This window comes from Aythya fuligula, chromosome 8, assembly GCF_009819795.1.
Source record: "Aythya fuligula isolate bAytFul2 chromosome 8, bAytFul2.pri, whole genome shotgun sequence".
NCBI classification, from domain to species: Eukaryota; Metazoa; Chordata; class Aves; order Anseriformes; family Anatidae; genus Aythya; species Aythya fuligula.
Genome location: NC_045566.1, coordinates 2,745,001 through 2,761,088, shown reverse-complemented (window position 1 = coordinate 2,761,088; position 16,088 = coordinate 2,745,001).

Sequence of the window (16,088 nt, the reverse complement as noted above, 5' to 3'; positions counted from 1 at the left end):
GTAGCACAAAACAAAGTCCTAGATACAGATGCATTAAGATGGAGTGTTCAAACAGAAAACTGTTGTGTTTTTTTTTCAGAGGTTCATGGAGAAAGAGATTCAGCTGATCACAGAGAGACACTTCCACTATGAACTGTGATCTCAACAGGATCAAGGTCAAAACCTCAGTTCAGACACGTTTCTGCCTCCCCTGGAGCAGGTGAGAGGACAATCTGTTTTATAGCAATGAGGAAACACAGAATAAAGTACTTGTCAAATACAACAAGCTCATGTCTTTGCAAATATATGAAGTGCTTTGGCTTTCACAGTTCAAGCAGTGGTTTGTTGTTTTCATGCTAATACAAATTCTTGTATTAATAGGAGCATGGCCTCGGGTTTCTCCATCCGTATGGGAAAAAGTTACTTGTCTGATGGTAAACAAAGAATAGAAGAATTGATTCACTGTCTTCACTTTAAAAAAGATGGTATGAAGCAATAGTGAAGCAATTTTAATTGTGACTGTGTAACACTTGCAATCAGTAAGATCATTTGTGTTCTGTTTTTAGGAATCGGGGTACTACAGAGTACATACAGCATTAGAAATGCAAAACATGACCGCATGTTCTCAGGATTTTGTCAGTGTTACATGAAAGAGCACTTGTGCTGGGATGCTCAACTCTGAGGGTATTCTCTGTTCAGTGTGTATTTACAGAGATGTATGAATATTTGATTAATGAGTCATGGTCTCTGGAGAAATTTAATAACTGTACTGCTGTACAAAGCCAGCTCCTTAACTGTTAACACAGCTGCCAATAGTGTCACTGACACTGAAGCCCTTTCTGCATCTAATATATTCGGTGGAGTAAATTCCTTCGTTACAAGAGAATCCATTGGACACATTATTCAGTTATCTGTTTTGAACTGTTGCAGGCTCAATTTACAGACCCTGATTTGTAAAGATTTTTCCAATGGAAACAAGCAGTGACACATGAGCCATAAAGCAGCAGTTTCATGAGGCTATGTTGTTACAAAAGTTAGCTGGAAGGTCAGTTATAAAGAAGAGCTGCTTTAAAAAATCTGGTGTGCTTGATCGTACAGTAGGTGTTAGCATTGTCCAAATTTCTATTTTCATCAAATATATTTATAATATACGGTAACAGCGTATTCATTATGTTGATGAAATAAAAATCGTCAAAGCTGTGCATGTGCCTTATATTTGTGTAATCCAGTTTATAAAATGTAAAATGAAAAATAGGTCAACGTATCAAAGTGTGGCAGACTGATCTGGCAAATTCTGACATCCTGGAAAAGTGAGGAAAGGTTGTTCAGGGCTACCTGATTTGCAGGATGGGCAGAAGTTTGTTCCCCTCCATGATACCAGACCCAAAGTGTTACTCATTTTTTGCTGAGCAGTTTCCCAAGAATAATTCACTGCTAATTTTATAATTTCTCCATTTTTATTCCTAATACCTGTGAAGAGATCAATTTTCACTTATGAAGTTAGGTGTATATTTTAGTGGTGTTACTGCAGTTCAACTGCTTTAAATAATAGGGGGAAAATGTCAAAAAAAGATAAATTTAGTGCAGAGGCTTTCACTGGAAGCTTTAACTGCAGGTTAGAATTATACATGCTATGCAGAATTTCCTGCAACACTTCTCCTTAGGGCCACAATGCATTACAGCAGACGTATAATGAAGCTGCTATAAAATCCGTGGTAATTAAGGGGGATTTGACAGTAATTGCAACAGTGAATCAACTTAATTATTACCTGCTTCAAAGAGAGCTAACCTGATGTTATAATCTAACCTTTCCTACTTCTAAAATGAGAGATTAAACAAGTATATGTAGCATTTAAGAATTAAATCTGTTGAGATAGAATTCTATTAATATACTTTTTATATACATTTTATGTATGTGTGTATGTAAGTACAGAGCAGCTAAGCGAAGAGCACCATCAGCTGACAAACTGCAGATACGCTGACTGTATGCATTCATAAAATAAACAGAACCTGGTCTGCATCTCCGAGGCAAAGCAGCCTCTCTGTTATCTGCTGAAAGCGTGGGGACCTACAGAGAGACCCTTGCTATAAAACACTACGACACACACAAGCCTAGTTCCTTGAATGGCCTTGTAAAGGGGATGTGATGAATGTATTGTCTTTCTCGGCTTAATTTTAAGCAAACTAGTCTGAAATACATCTAAGGTGTGCTGTAAAGCTGCAGAAATGAGAGGCTGCTTGGGGTGTTTGTAGCCTTGTCATTCACAACTTTGGTGTAGCTCCAGCAAGGAACCCTTTCCAGGAGCATGCAGAGCTAGAGGCTCAGTGTCACACGGCAGGTTCTCCTTTGTCCAAAATTGGTTTTCTGTTTTTCAGTGACCTGCCCTTGAACTAAAAAGAAGCTTCTTATAATCTCTTTCAATTGTTTTGAAACTAAGAGCAGGACTAGAGAGCTCTATGGCTTACAGAGCAGTGAAGTCCAAACCTCCAGGTGCTTCTTACCCAGCTTTCAGTCATCAGAAATACGAGGGAGAAAGGAGCCTAACATAACATTGGTCTAATCAATTCTGGCATGATCAATTTTGCTTTTTCAACTACAGCATCAGGGATACTGAACCTCACGTCACTCACTCTGGGCCTATCGGATGAGCCCATAAATACGATCACCCCCTTTGCCTCTGTCTTCAGAGCTTTTGACCCGTGTCACCTGAAAGCAGGGGGTCACCAGGACATCACCAGTCCAGAGCTCTCAAAACTCCTCTGCAGGCTGGCACATGCAGCACCATGTCCACAGCATGTGCACTGCAACAGAAGCGCTCTGGAAGAGAAGACGTGAAGTGAAATACCAGCTGCAAAACGCAAGAGTAGCAGACACCATCCTCATCATCGTGAAAACTCGCCACATCAACTTGCACATGAGGTTCATGTGCAAAACAGACAAAATTAGCTTCAACTCTGCTCCGAGGAGGGGCTTGAGAGTCCAGGAGCAGCACTGAGGGACTGACTCATCCCTGCCCTTACAATAAATTTTGCCAATGTTTACTTCTTCTTGCTTTGTTGTGAAACAATAAATTAGAGAGACTTCTTGTTTGTTTTTTGTGTTCTGGCCCATAACACGCTACTATTAATAACTAATTTTTATTACTATGGGCCTCAGTTTTCAGAGAGTTAACAAGCTGGCAGCATTGAATGAGCAAATAGTGAACTGAGAATTATGTTTTTACTATTATTATTTTGTTATTAAAGATGTCACTTCCCATGAATGTGTAATTTAGCTGTATGGCAAGAAGAAAGTCTGTCACTGCATTAAGCCAAAACCAACGTGTCCTTAGGATGCACTATTAGAAGATTATAGCTGTTGAATCTGTCTTAAAATAAACTTGAAAGTCTGCCAGGCTTTGGGATAGTGTTGTGCAGTACAAATGGTGGAAAAAGCCAACTCAGCTTGTCAGGTATAAAAATCTTACTCTACTGCTGGCCTTGTGATTGGAACTTACAAATAAATATCAAACTTGCAGAGGAGAGCAGGCTGTGATTTCTCTTCAGGCATGGACCATCTAACCTCGCCATTGATAACTACACTTGTAGACCGCAGATGCCTCAAGGTACCTGGCAATTAATCTAGGGACACATGCCCAAAGAGCATCTCTCATCTGCATCTAGCTAGCAGAGGCTTCATTTGGCTAAACATCCCTTTCTGAAAACAGCAAGGGATCACCTTCAGTGTCTGTTATTCAGTAAAGAGTAAGGCACTTCAGACTCAGGCTCTGTCTGGACAAGCCAAACACCTCTGCCCTGCCCTCCACCAAACATGCTTGTGACCCTCAGTGAGGATGCCCTTCATGACATTAGCAGCAATGTACTTCCAGGGCGATATTTATCCACGAAGCGCTGCTGCTTATGATCATTAACTGCTTTCAGGTGCCATAGATAATTGGCATTTAAATATCCAGATAAACAATTGCTCCTTCCTTCCACAGTCCCCAGGCAATGATATGTCTCTTGTTGTGTGCACCCAGGATGCTTTCTCCCAGGCACTGACTCCAGCATCTCTCTGGTCTCTATTAGCTCCCCGATCCCTCCTGCAGCCATCCCGACTGCGGCACCCAAGTGCTCCCAGCAAGCAGCTCCTCTGCAGGCACCTAAAACTTGAAGCTCTGACCCTCCCAGCGCTCCCTCCTGCTTGGTATGTGCCTAACATCAGGAAGGCAGCAGCATGTCCAGGGCTGTGCTCCCTGCAGCCACCTACCCGTGCATCCTCCTGCCTGGAAGCTGCTGGAGCACGATTCAAGCTGAGCACTTGTCACGAGCCACCAGGCGCTGTCGTTCTGGTGGCACCAGTGGCCTTCTGCTCGTATGTACACAGAGGAAACAGCAGACTTTAAATAACAAATTTTCACTGATGCCTTTTGCTATCTTTACAACGCATTTTAAAATAAATGAGAGATTAACACAGGGAAAAAGTACTTAAGGTGCATGCTCAGTAACTATTTTTTCATAACGTTTTAATGGATTCAGGGTTGAGCTCCACTAAAATCTGGATTTATTAGAAACGCTCTATGCATTTCAATGGAGTTTTCCTCATGAATCTAGATATTTTACATTATTTCAATAGAGCTGACCCTCTGATTCATTAGAAATGCTTCAATATAACCAATGGAGCATTTCTAATGATTCTGGTTTTACAGCAAATCCAAGGGTCAGCTGTACTGAAAACAATAGTGCTAACCTCTAGGTTTATTAGAAAAATGCTTTGTGTCTCAATGGAGCATTTCTAATAAATCAGATAAATAGGGATCTCCCAGAAAAATGCTCTAGTGGTGAAATAGACAAATGGATTTGTTATTTTTGAGATCCTTTAAAAACAACGATTGTTTAATAGGCTTCTTTGGTTGTTCATTCCAGTGTAATCCCCTCCTACCTGGAGTTTAGCTCTTCAGTGTTAAAAACTTAGTAAATATCCTTGGCAGTGCCATCTGGTTGAGCAACAAGCACTCCTGTTTCAAACCATCAAGTGTTTTTCACTTCACTGAAGAAGAAACGAAGGCATGGTGTGGGAGCTGTAGATGCCAGATCTGGATTTGGTGCTGGGACACGTCCCTTCGCTCTCTGCTCGCTGCCTCTGCCATAGGGACAGGGAGAAAGGGTGGGTGATAAAAGAGCTCAGCAGCAGGTATCACCAGTCATCCCCTACTATGGGTGCACGTGAAATTTAACTGCAGAATATGACACTGAGGTTTTTAAATCTTTATTTTTTTAACTTCCCTTCTGAAGATCTTCTAATTCCAGAGAAAAAATTGTCATGAAATGCATGGTTCACCAGGTAAAGACATAAAAGACCAAAAAGCAACTCTCACACAAACCATCTCAACAGGCCTCTTCCCACTGACCTGAGTCCACTTGCAGCACATCGTGTAGAAGCTGCAGCTCTTGAGCCAGAACTGCAGACACCCATCATCATCAGCTCCCTTTGGATCGTCTTCCACTGGGACATCATCATCTCCCCTTCGATCATCTTCCACTGGGACTCCAGAAGCCGCAGGCAGGCTCTGCTGGCACTCCCAGCTCCAGCCAGGAGGAGTAAATGGCTGTGCTGGGGATGCAGAAAGCTCCTCGGAAAGCTGAGGCAATGTTTTCTGTTTAAGAGGAAAGGCCAGTGAGGTAATTTCAATGACTCCAGATTTGGTTAGAATGATCCATATTTATTGAGTGTACTCTGTGCAGTCCAGATATTTCCCTGCGGTTCAACTGCTGCACATAAACCACAGTTACAGATCTGGGTTCCCATGGTCTCTCTGGGTGAATTGCAAATCCTTGGCTAGAAGCCACTTTGTCTCACTTTGAGCACTTTTCTAGTCCCCTTTACTACCCAGCAACTTCAAGAAATCTGCTGACCAGTTTCTCTGAAAACCTAAAAATAAAACATGCTGCAGCGGTGACAAATCCACAAAAACAGAAACTCCACTTTAAAAATGATTTGTGTCTGAGTGTGTGTGTGTGTGTGTTTTTTTTTCTTCCCTGAAAATTGATCAAGTCACACAGGAGTCAAACAGAAGGAATTTTACCTATGGGATGCTGGACATCTGCCCTTCTGCCTGGTGCTTGAATACAGGATTGTTTTGTTGCCTGAGTGTGGGAAGATGCTGAACCTGTCTGCTCGAGTTCCTGCGAGTACCCCGTCAGGGTTAGGGGTCTGTGACCACCACGGATTTCCCTGTCTTGCGGTTTCTTCCATAACACGAGTTTATGCTGATAGCAAAATTGTCCTCTAAATGATAAGCAAGTTTTTTAGCAGAAATCCCAGGTCTGGGGGGGAGTCTGCTCGGTCAGAGGGATTATAGCAAAAACATTGCTGGGATTTCAAGAGTCTTCCTACCCCAGAGGCACTGGCAATATCACCACCAGGCAACCTCCTCCCCCTACCCGCTCCAATGAGATACAGCAGTTTATCATGTCAAGCCTTGCTGCTGAGTGCTGTGTCTAGGGCCTCTGGCTGTCAGAGGCAGGATTTCATCTTGGGGTCCCTAAGGCCATATAGAAAGCCTAAAATGTTCATTTATGTTTCTTATTGTCTGGCCAAATCTGTGTGTGCTTAAAAAATATCCAGAAGTTTAAAGGCTGATCTCTGCATTATTGTGGCTTAGAAATTTACTTGGTATTTTAAAAAGTTAAATACATTTCCTAAATAGCAATGCCTTTTCGGCTCTTAGTTATTTTACATAAACTGTTTAGCTATGAAATGTTTCCTCCTGCGCCGTTAATTTCTGAGATCAATCTCTCCCATTACAGTTTAGCAAAGCTGCTCCATTAAAGATAAATATTGCTATATAGGTCTAATGCAGAGATATCTGTAGAGATGTATGTGCAGCGCATGCGTATTTAGGCGTACAGGAATTAGTACCTGTTTATCAGAATTTACATATGTTTGTGTGCATGTGTGCCATAGTCAGTATTCCGATAATAATCACCGTGGGCTTATGTGTTAATAATGTGCGTAGATTTATGTGTTTTATATACATGCAGTGTATCCGTAGAGCCATAACTTAATCTGCTGCTCAGAATTTATTTCGGCTTTCCACATGAGCTCTTTTAAACAATGCTAATTGTTTCAGAACCAAAATCATTGATGATAACTCTTTTAGGAATTGTCATGTTGTCTATAAATATTTAGCGACTGGATTGCATTTGCCAATGTAGTCCTGTATTACAGATGAAAAGGTAGCATCTGCCGAAATTAAAAGTGGCCACATTTTCGCTGTAGCTTAATTAAATGCCAAAATTTATCTACATTAACAACAAAGTGGTGAAATTTATTGATCAATTCACATGATATAAGTTGACAAATGGCCTGAGCAATTTCCATAATTTTCTACACGTGTTAAAATTTGTAATGAAAAAAGAATACTATATTAACATTAAATGTGAAATGAAAGGGGGATTTTGTAATGGGAGCGGGTGCCCTGGGGCAGTAAGCTGTGTTTTCCATGCCCTGTCCAGGCCGAGGCTGTTTGAGCTGTGTACAGATGGGCCTTTGACAGTCCTACAGCTGTTCTCCTAATTGTCCATTAAGTGTTCTATTGATTCTCTGATTCGAAGTACATGTCTTTCAGCTCAAGCTATCGTGTGAAGTGGCAGACACATTCCTCGTAGAATGACAGAGCTGCTTGAAACCTAAAAATGTGGGCTGCCAGTTTCAATTGAGGATCCGGCTTTCAAAGGGGAAGGCTTGGTTAAAGGAGCTTTGTAATAGCTGGTTGGATTTTAGTTTCTAAACTTTTAGCATCAATCAATTAAAGCAGCAGCAGCAGCATGGAAAGTTTTAATTCCTAGTTAAGCATTACAGCTCGCACCTCGCTGCTAAAGTCCTTCCTGAGGATAGTAGGTTGCAATAAGAAGGATTAGATCTTGTTTAGCTGAATGCAGAGTTGTTTTTTTTTTTTTTGAGACCCTCTGACACATGTAATGATATTCTCATTTGACTTGCAAGTTCACTTTTAGCATTTTTTTTAAAAGGAAGATCATCTGCAATTCCAGATTATGCCAGTCAGGAGCCTGTTTAAAATCATCTCTCTTTAATCTGAAGACTGAAAGATAAGATGCATATCTGTTGCAAGGACCATAAATCTTCAAAGAAACAAATAGCCATAGATAAAACTGTAAAAGTTATTTAGTTCTCTTCCGAAAGAGGTTTATTAATCTAAAATTTCCAGTCCATTGTGTCATGATTTGGTTGCCGCACTGTATCTCATTTCTTGCAATCGTATAAGCCTTGTGTTTCAAGCAACGAGATGAGATCCTTATAGCTTAAACATGATCAATTGTATTCAGACGTATCACTGGTGCTAGGAATAAAATAAATAAATAGAAACAAAAAATAGCCAGTTGAACACAGACTTGGGCCGTGAATGATTTTTTGTTCAGAATGTTTTGTCTTATTTTACTGAGGTGTGTATGAACTGCTTTTATTATTAAATTTACACTGAATTTTAAATTCATGTTTGTTTGGCTTTTCAAACCGTAATTCCTGATAGAAAGCACACAAACAAACTGTTTATAGACTTACTACTTGGGAACCATCCACAGTAGTTGTGCACAAAATGAGCTTTTCCCATATAATGTCAGTTCCATCTGCCTTTATATTTTTCTTTTAAAACATCCCCATCATCTAAATGAGACATGAAACTGTTTCCGATAAAGCTTAAAATAAAGAGAATTATTTCTCTTCAAGAAGAGTTTTATCCTTTATAGTTAATGAAAAACCACTCTCCTGTGAATGTTTAAGATCTGCTTATTCTTTAATCACCTCCTTCCACTATTGCCCGTGTTAGTTTTTGTACCCCAGCCACCTTTGTGTGGTTGCACTGCTGATGAGCTTTACCTCCTGATCCCTCTGAGTGGCGATTCAGGAGTCCGATTCACCAACGTGGAGGCTAACAGATGACTTCCACCCATCAATCAAATTAGTTACAGCCTTTTAATTTAAACAAGAAGCTTGCTAATTTGAACGGAATTAGGGTTTTTGTTTTGTTTTTGTTTTTAACCTTACCCTGTTTGTCTTTGGGACGTCAAATATACAAGCATCAGGAATGTTTAATCCTAAGTGAACCAACTAGATGGGGATTCTAAGAATACAACCAAAATTTCTACTTATGTATCAAAGGTTGACAAAGATGGAAAAAGAAAAAGGAAAAAAAGGAAAAAAAGAAAAAGTGTGTGTAGGAGAGGAGATGCATTTCACATTTTATAACCAGAGTTTTCCTCCCTGCTCAATAAAAAGGAGTATGTGTCAAATTAGAGAAGTAGTGCAGCAAGCTGTACAACATTACATGGTGCCTTTTGTCATTTTAGGAATGCAAGTTTAGGGTTTGAGGCATAGGCCACTAAAAATGCCTTATGTCAAGGAGACAGTAACTACCCAGTTGTTTTCACCATTGAAAAAGGAAAGTGAAAAGTCTCTTTACTTGAATAAACTATATATTGATACCTGCAAAACATTTTGTGAATCTACTTTGATTCCAGCACTTTCAATTACATTGTTAGCCAGTTTTTTAAAAAGATTTTTAGAAGCTTTCAACTGTAGACTTTTGTCTTGTTGAATGAACTTCAGCTACACTAAATTTTAAGTAAATTTGTGATGACTGAGCAATATACATTGGCTGAGCTAGAATCCAATAACCCACAGGACAAATTAATTTTCAACAAAAAGGGCAGAAACCTCAAGTGCCATGAGTATATGGAATCTCAGTCTATCTCTCTGGAGCCATTTTTGCAAATCACTACAGCTATTCATAATCTAAATCAGTCTCCTTTAGCAGCAGAAAGATCTTTTTTCATGACAAAACAGAAGATGACATTCATTAGTGCCTAACTTGCATAAGCTACCTTAAATTTATTGGTGCTCTTATACTTATCTGGGTAAGAATTCCTTTGTCTACAGCTATAGGAAAATTCCGTATGTACTACTTAAAAATATAAATTGTCACTTTTATCAGAACTTTTGGCAGTTTACTTTATTTTAGAAGTAAAACTGGTGGTTAAGGTTTTAAGACTTCCAATGGGCGTTGTTTCAATCATGGTTAATATGCACCCAGGATAGCAATACCAATATAAGTGAGCAGTTGTACAAAAACCTAGAGAACTGTCGCTGGGTGCTAACTTTTTGCTGTGTTTTAGTACAATTTATGACATTACAGAAGAATCCTACAGTTTGTGTGCGGATTTGGGGAGGAAAGCCAACCTTGGCTGGTACAGATGGAGCAGTACAGCACTGTCTGGTCAGTGTCTCCCTCTTCTCCTCTGATGGACTGCGTCTTACATGGAAGATCTACCAAGCCACACCAATCTGCCTGCAAATCTCACATATCCTGCAGAAACTGCCGAGTCTGATTATTGTAAAAATGCACATTCGAGTCAGTATATAGGAAATAAAATATAAATGGATTTGCTTTAATGTGATGCAAGTGAATACTGGTCTTCATCCACCTGTTTTATAAACTCCATTTCCTGTCTTGGGTACAGACTGTTAATTCTTAAATGCCTTTAGTTTGATGTCTCCTACTTGGGATACAATTGCAAGAAGTACTGTGACCTAAAGATTGACATGCATGTCATTTGTGCAAGTGCTCTTTATTTCTTCGTACAGAAAAAAAAAAAAAAAGTGGAATAAGCATTTGTGGCAGCGTTTGTTAAATCCTGGATAAAGCTAAATGATCACAGAGTGACTCTAGCCTCAAAACATATGAGCTGATGCTTACTTTCAATTACAATTTCTTTTATAGGGTGGAAAGGGACAGGGATGTTTGAATGACAAATGAGACAGAAAATAACGAGAACGTGGGTTGCTATGTCTGCTCTTTCTTTTTGGGTAGAATGACTTTGTGTGCTAAGTCCCACACTGACAACAGATGATGGTAGCTCTACCTGAATGTAAGCAGCAGGTATCTGGGCTTCCGAAGGGAAAGTTGTGATCTCAGTCACAACGGCTGCTATCAAGCTCTAATGAGGATGTCTCATATGGCCAAAGGTCTGCTGTGTTGCTCAAAATATTTTCTGCATTCTATTTCTAATTCTCAATTTCCATTGCTGAGACCATCCCTGAAAAGTAACGAACTAGTCCCAGCCCAAGACAACAGAAGAAAGTTCACTCAGTGTTATTTTTTGGATCCATTGCAGGCTGTTGTAACAGGTAAATGAGATTAAAAAGCTATAGAAAACACATCAGAATTAATGTTTTCTTCATGTATACATAAGTATGTTTAAGGAATCGAGCTAAAAGGAAAAAAAAACAAACAAACAAAAAAAAAACTAATCAAAGACTTCCTGCCAGGAGCATAATGTCTGCCATGGTCATTCATGAGGTATAGATCCTACCTCAGATGGAGTGAGAGCGTTCAGAGTTAGGGGTGAAAAATGTAACAGAGATTTCATGGTAGAGATGGGAAAAATCCTAGGAACCGTCTTGCGTATTTTTTCCCCATATCTGAGCAAAAGCTTGGGTAAGCTCTTAGTTGGGGCCATCCTTCTTTGGAGAAAAGGCAGCTGTATAATTTCTCTTTATCGCCTGCATGCTGTTGCTGGCTCTGCCTCAGTGGATGACCTTGGCTAGTCATTTCCCTTCTATAAAGTGGCAATTGGGCTATTTACTCCCTTCCCATAGGTGCTAGGAAGCTTAATTAATATCTGCTTTGAGATCCTCAAAAGGTGCTAAAGTGTTACTATATACTAAAAACAATCTTTGTAGCTCTAAACACTGAAGAGAAAAGGGACTATTAACTAGCTGTCGGTTTGGAAGGTGCTGTATGAAGCGTGCTGGGTGAGTGCATAATGTACTGCCTCTGCTCCTGAAACCACAGACCTTTCTGCAGTGACCCTTCTGTATGAGTCTCATCTCCATGAAAGTTTTCCCATCCAAGTTCTTATTGTTAAAAGATGACTCTTCTCCAGACTATTTTCTTCAGGAAACTGAGGAGAACATTTGCAGTGGAAGAAAAAGATCACTGTGTGGGAAGGGACACATCTTGCCTCATGAGCTCCAAACACAGAACACAAATCCCATTGCAAGAGCTTCCCTGGTGCTCCTGCACACCTTGAATGTACAATCTGCAGCTTTTTGTCAAAGCACATGATTTATGAAACGCGGCTGGCTATGCACTGACGCCTCAGTGCAGCTTGGCTGTGCTGCGTGGGTCGCTCACCTGAAGAATGGGGATGACACTCATGGCTAGTCAAGAGAAGCTGCCAAGCATCCTTTGATATATAGTACAGAGATTGCAGTGCACAGGACTGGGAACAAGAACAAAATCAGGTTCTTGGCCTGCAGGCATTGCCATGTATCTCAAACCAACCTTCAAAGAAAGTTATTACACTGGAGTGAGAGCAGATCAAATCTGACGGTAATGTTTGCTTATTATTGTCAGTTTTCAACTGCAACCTATGCTGTCTCTGAGCAATTTGTCCTTTGATTTGAAGCTGATTGAGAGCAGAACAAAACGGCTCAATTATAAAGTTACCATAGCTGGATCTTCTTAAAAGTGAGCCTAAAAATCTCAGCTCTGCCTCATTCTGAAGAAATCTCTGCCATAATTTGGCAGTCTTCTCAGGATGGTCCCGGGGGGATGGAATAAAGAGGAAGGCAATTCACTGCCTTCAGGTTTCTGGGTTTTCAGCTTAAGCTGATGGTATTGAAATGAAGGTGAGATTTGTTTAAACCTCTTCTGGAGTGAAACAGCCATTTCCAGCTGCCGCCATATCACATCGTGGAGTGACAGTAAGGAGGGGGGAAGGAGCTGAGCTGCAGGTGGGATGAGAGGATCCATACAAGATTTTGGCATGTTCTCCTGGAGAAGAGTGAGGTTGCTTGCAAAGCGAAATTGGAGTGGTTCAAACTGCCCCCTTCAGAGCATATGTGAATCATATGCTTTAAAAACAACAACAAAGCTCTAAGAATGGAGGTTTAGATTCTGCAAACTCTGCTGTGTCCACACAGCTACTGAGAAAACAAACCAACACACAAGGTAATCAAGCCATGAAAACTCAATGCCTTGGCTCCTCCTTGCTGCAGCTCCATGAGATTTACCCAGGAGCTGCTACAGCTCAGTTCTGCGCTTGGCTCAATCTGGCCAGCTTCAAACTAAATTAGAACCATTACAAAAACAAATTTTCACTGGGTCATTTTCCTAAGAAACATGGAGAGAAGAATATCGGGCCTGGAGTAAACACCAAAAAAAAAAAAAAAAAAAAAATCACCTACAAACAGAAAGATCTGGCAAGAAGTACTATGTGTGGCCCAGGCTGCCTGTTACCTATGCATACATTTACTTTATTCCTCACACCCTCCTGACCGAGCATCTCGAACTTGACATCACACGTTAAATCTTTGCGGAGAGGTGAGTTTTTGCAAAAAGAGAAATAATCCTTTTAGGCGGTGACCATGGTTAATGCACATTTCCTTGCACTTCACAAGTGGTGAATGAGAGGTCTGATTAAACATGATACAAAAAGAGCTTGTAAGTAGCACTGTTTACTAACATTTCAATTTCTATGCCTCATTTATTAGACTTAGAATAAAAAGGTTAGAGGGGTGTTTGGGATTGTCTTTAACCTTGATGATATTTCCACTGAAGCAGCATAATGGCTCTTAATTGCTTAAGTGAAGAGAACATGTTGACATGTCCTTCTTTGTGCTTAAAGCTCTGTGCCTAAACCATTATGCTAATTCAAGCATTATATACACCAAAGTATTTATGGGACTGACACAAGTGATGTTGCAGGTAAAGGGCTGTGAAATGGTCTGTAAACAGAGAGAATTGATTCCAGGCCCAAAGCAATGCTGTTAAAGTCACAGACATTGAACAGCCAGCCCTACAATTTCTATCCAGATTGTCAAACTGGGTCAGACAGTGTCAGCAGGGCTGCCATTATAGATCAGATGGGTGGCTTTAATAATATGTAAACCAACCACATAAACGCAAATTAACATGGAGGCAATACGGACTTGACTGTGCCTTTTTTTTTTTTTTTTTTTTTTTTTCCCGTGCACAGCAGTTTTGGTCACAGAATACTCAATTGTAACATTTGCTAAAACATTTAGGTGTTTAAATAAAAGAGAGAGAAAAGATATCAGCACCATGACTTGTAACTGCATCTCTCCTAGTCCAGAGAGCAGCGCTGCGATTTGAAGGCATCACAAAAGCTCTGTACACCACGGGAATCTCCGTACACAAATAAATAGTCCAGCTGAGGAGGGGGGTTGTTTGCCAGTTTATCAACATATGCAGTTGTACAGATTTTTATTTTTGTTGGTTTTCTTCCTTGGGTCTAAGGTTAACAATACAGTTTTACATTCTGATAAAATAATTTGTTATCTTACCTGTATTATTAATTGTAGCTCATAGATTTTCAGCAATTAATAGAATTTTGAAAGTACAGTTTCCTTTAAACCCTGTATGTAATTTATTATTTGCATATGAGACTGATCAGCTCTTGTTTAATTTCTGTTTTTTTTTTCTGTTTTTTTTTTTATTTTATTTTATTTTTTATTTTTTTTTTATTTTTGGCTCTGGAGTGCTAGACTAACGCTCTTCTGTTTAGTTTTTAAAATGAGGCAGAGTAATATCTTAATCTCTGTATCTCTCTTGTGCATTTACAGTAGACATTTCCTTGATTCTGAATTTTTTTTTTTTAATGTCATAAGAACAGTATAATTCATCCTAGATCTCCTCATATGTACCATGTGAACCTCAGAGATGTTGTATATTCATAGTAGTTTGTAATTATTTAAATGACAGTAAATACAAAATAGCAGATTTCATACCAACTTTTTTGTTTGTTTGTTTGTTTGTTTTTTTAATGTAAGATATAAACATTTAACTTAAATTCATCTGAGTGTCCTTTGAAGGTGATCCTTCAATAAAAGAGATATTTGAGATTCAACAGACCTGATTATAGATGAAAATCTAGAAAAATAAGGAGTATGTGCAGCCTATTTCCTCATAGCAGGAAAACTATGCCTTTTCCAGCAAAGCACACCTTGGTCACATGTAGGTATTTCCTTTTTTATACCCAGGAATATTTTTGATTTTATGTCACTTTATAGATTTCTGCATTGCTAAAAGAATTACAATGCAAAAAACATCACTTGGCCATGCTAGTCACAAAGATTTTTGAATTATCCATCTCAGATGAGCATGGCCATTGAGATTACCAACATACTCACTGTATGCTGACATTTCTTGAATCTAATACATAATATCATAGCAAAATATTTGATGAACATGAAGAGATATATTTTTTATTTTAGATGCTGGAATAGCAGAAGGTGCTGGGGCCATTTAACCTCAGGAATTCCCTAAGACATACTCCCTTCCCTAAGATGTGAGGTGAGTAATTTTACAATATTCAGAAAAGTCAAATAAATGGATGAAGGAGTTGTAATAACTGAAGGGCAGGGTGGTTACATTAGGCTACAGAAATACGATGCAGGACCCAAAGTGGGATCAAAGCCTGCCTTTGTGAATTTGAGCAAGACACTTAATCTAAATCTCACTTTTCAATCTGTAAAATGGGGCTGACAGTATTTCCTTTCCTATTGAGATGGTTGGACAGACGGGGGGGATTGTCCTAGCTCTTCATCCAGTGGGTCCAGCTATTGCTACCACGCTAATATACATGGCTGTTAGCTACTTCCCACAAATATATATGTATCACCCGAAACAGCCTGTTTGGAAAATGGGTTTCCAAAATATGACAGAAGATATTTTTGTCTGTGTTTATTCTAAATGGCAGTATGTTCATTCCTTTTAAAATGCTGGTAGGCTATTTAAGATTTATACTTTTACTGAATGGTCACTATCAGGTTGAAAAATGATGTGTATTATCTTCAAAAGCAAATTTTCTTGCCCAGTATGATCAACAGCCCTTGAACTGTAAGAATTCTACCAGACTAAAATATGTTGCAACATTTCTTTAAGTTGCTTGCTTTCTGTTTTTCTCTCACCTTGGGAAATGAGAACAGAATAGTCTGCCTCACATTCGCTTCTCAACGTTTTGAATTTGAAGGGGTTTCAGCTTTTCTTGCCAGTAAAAGATGTTAAATGGGGAAATGAAGACTC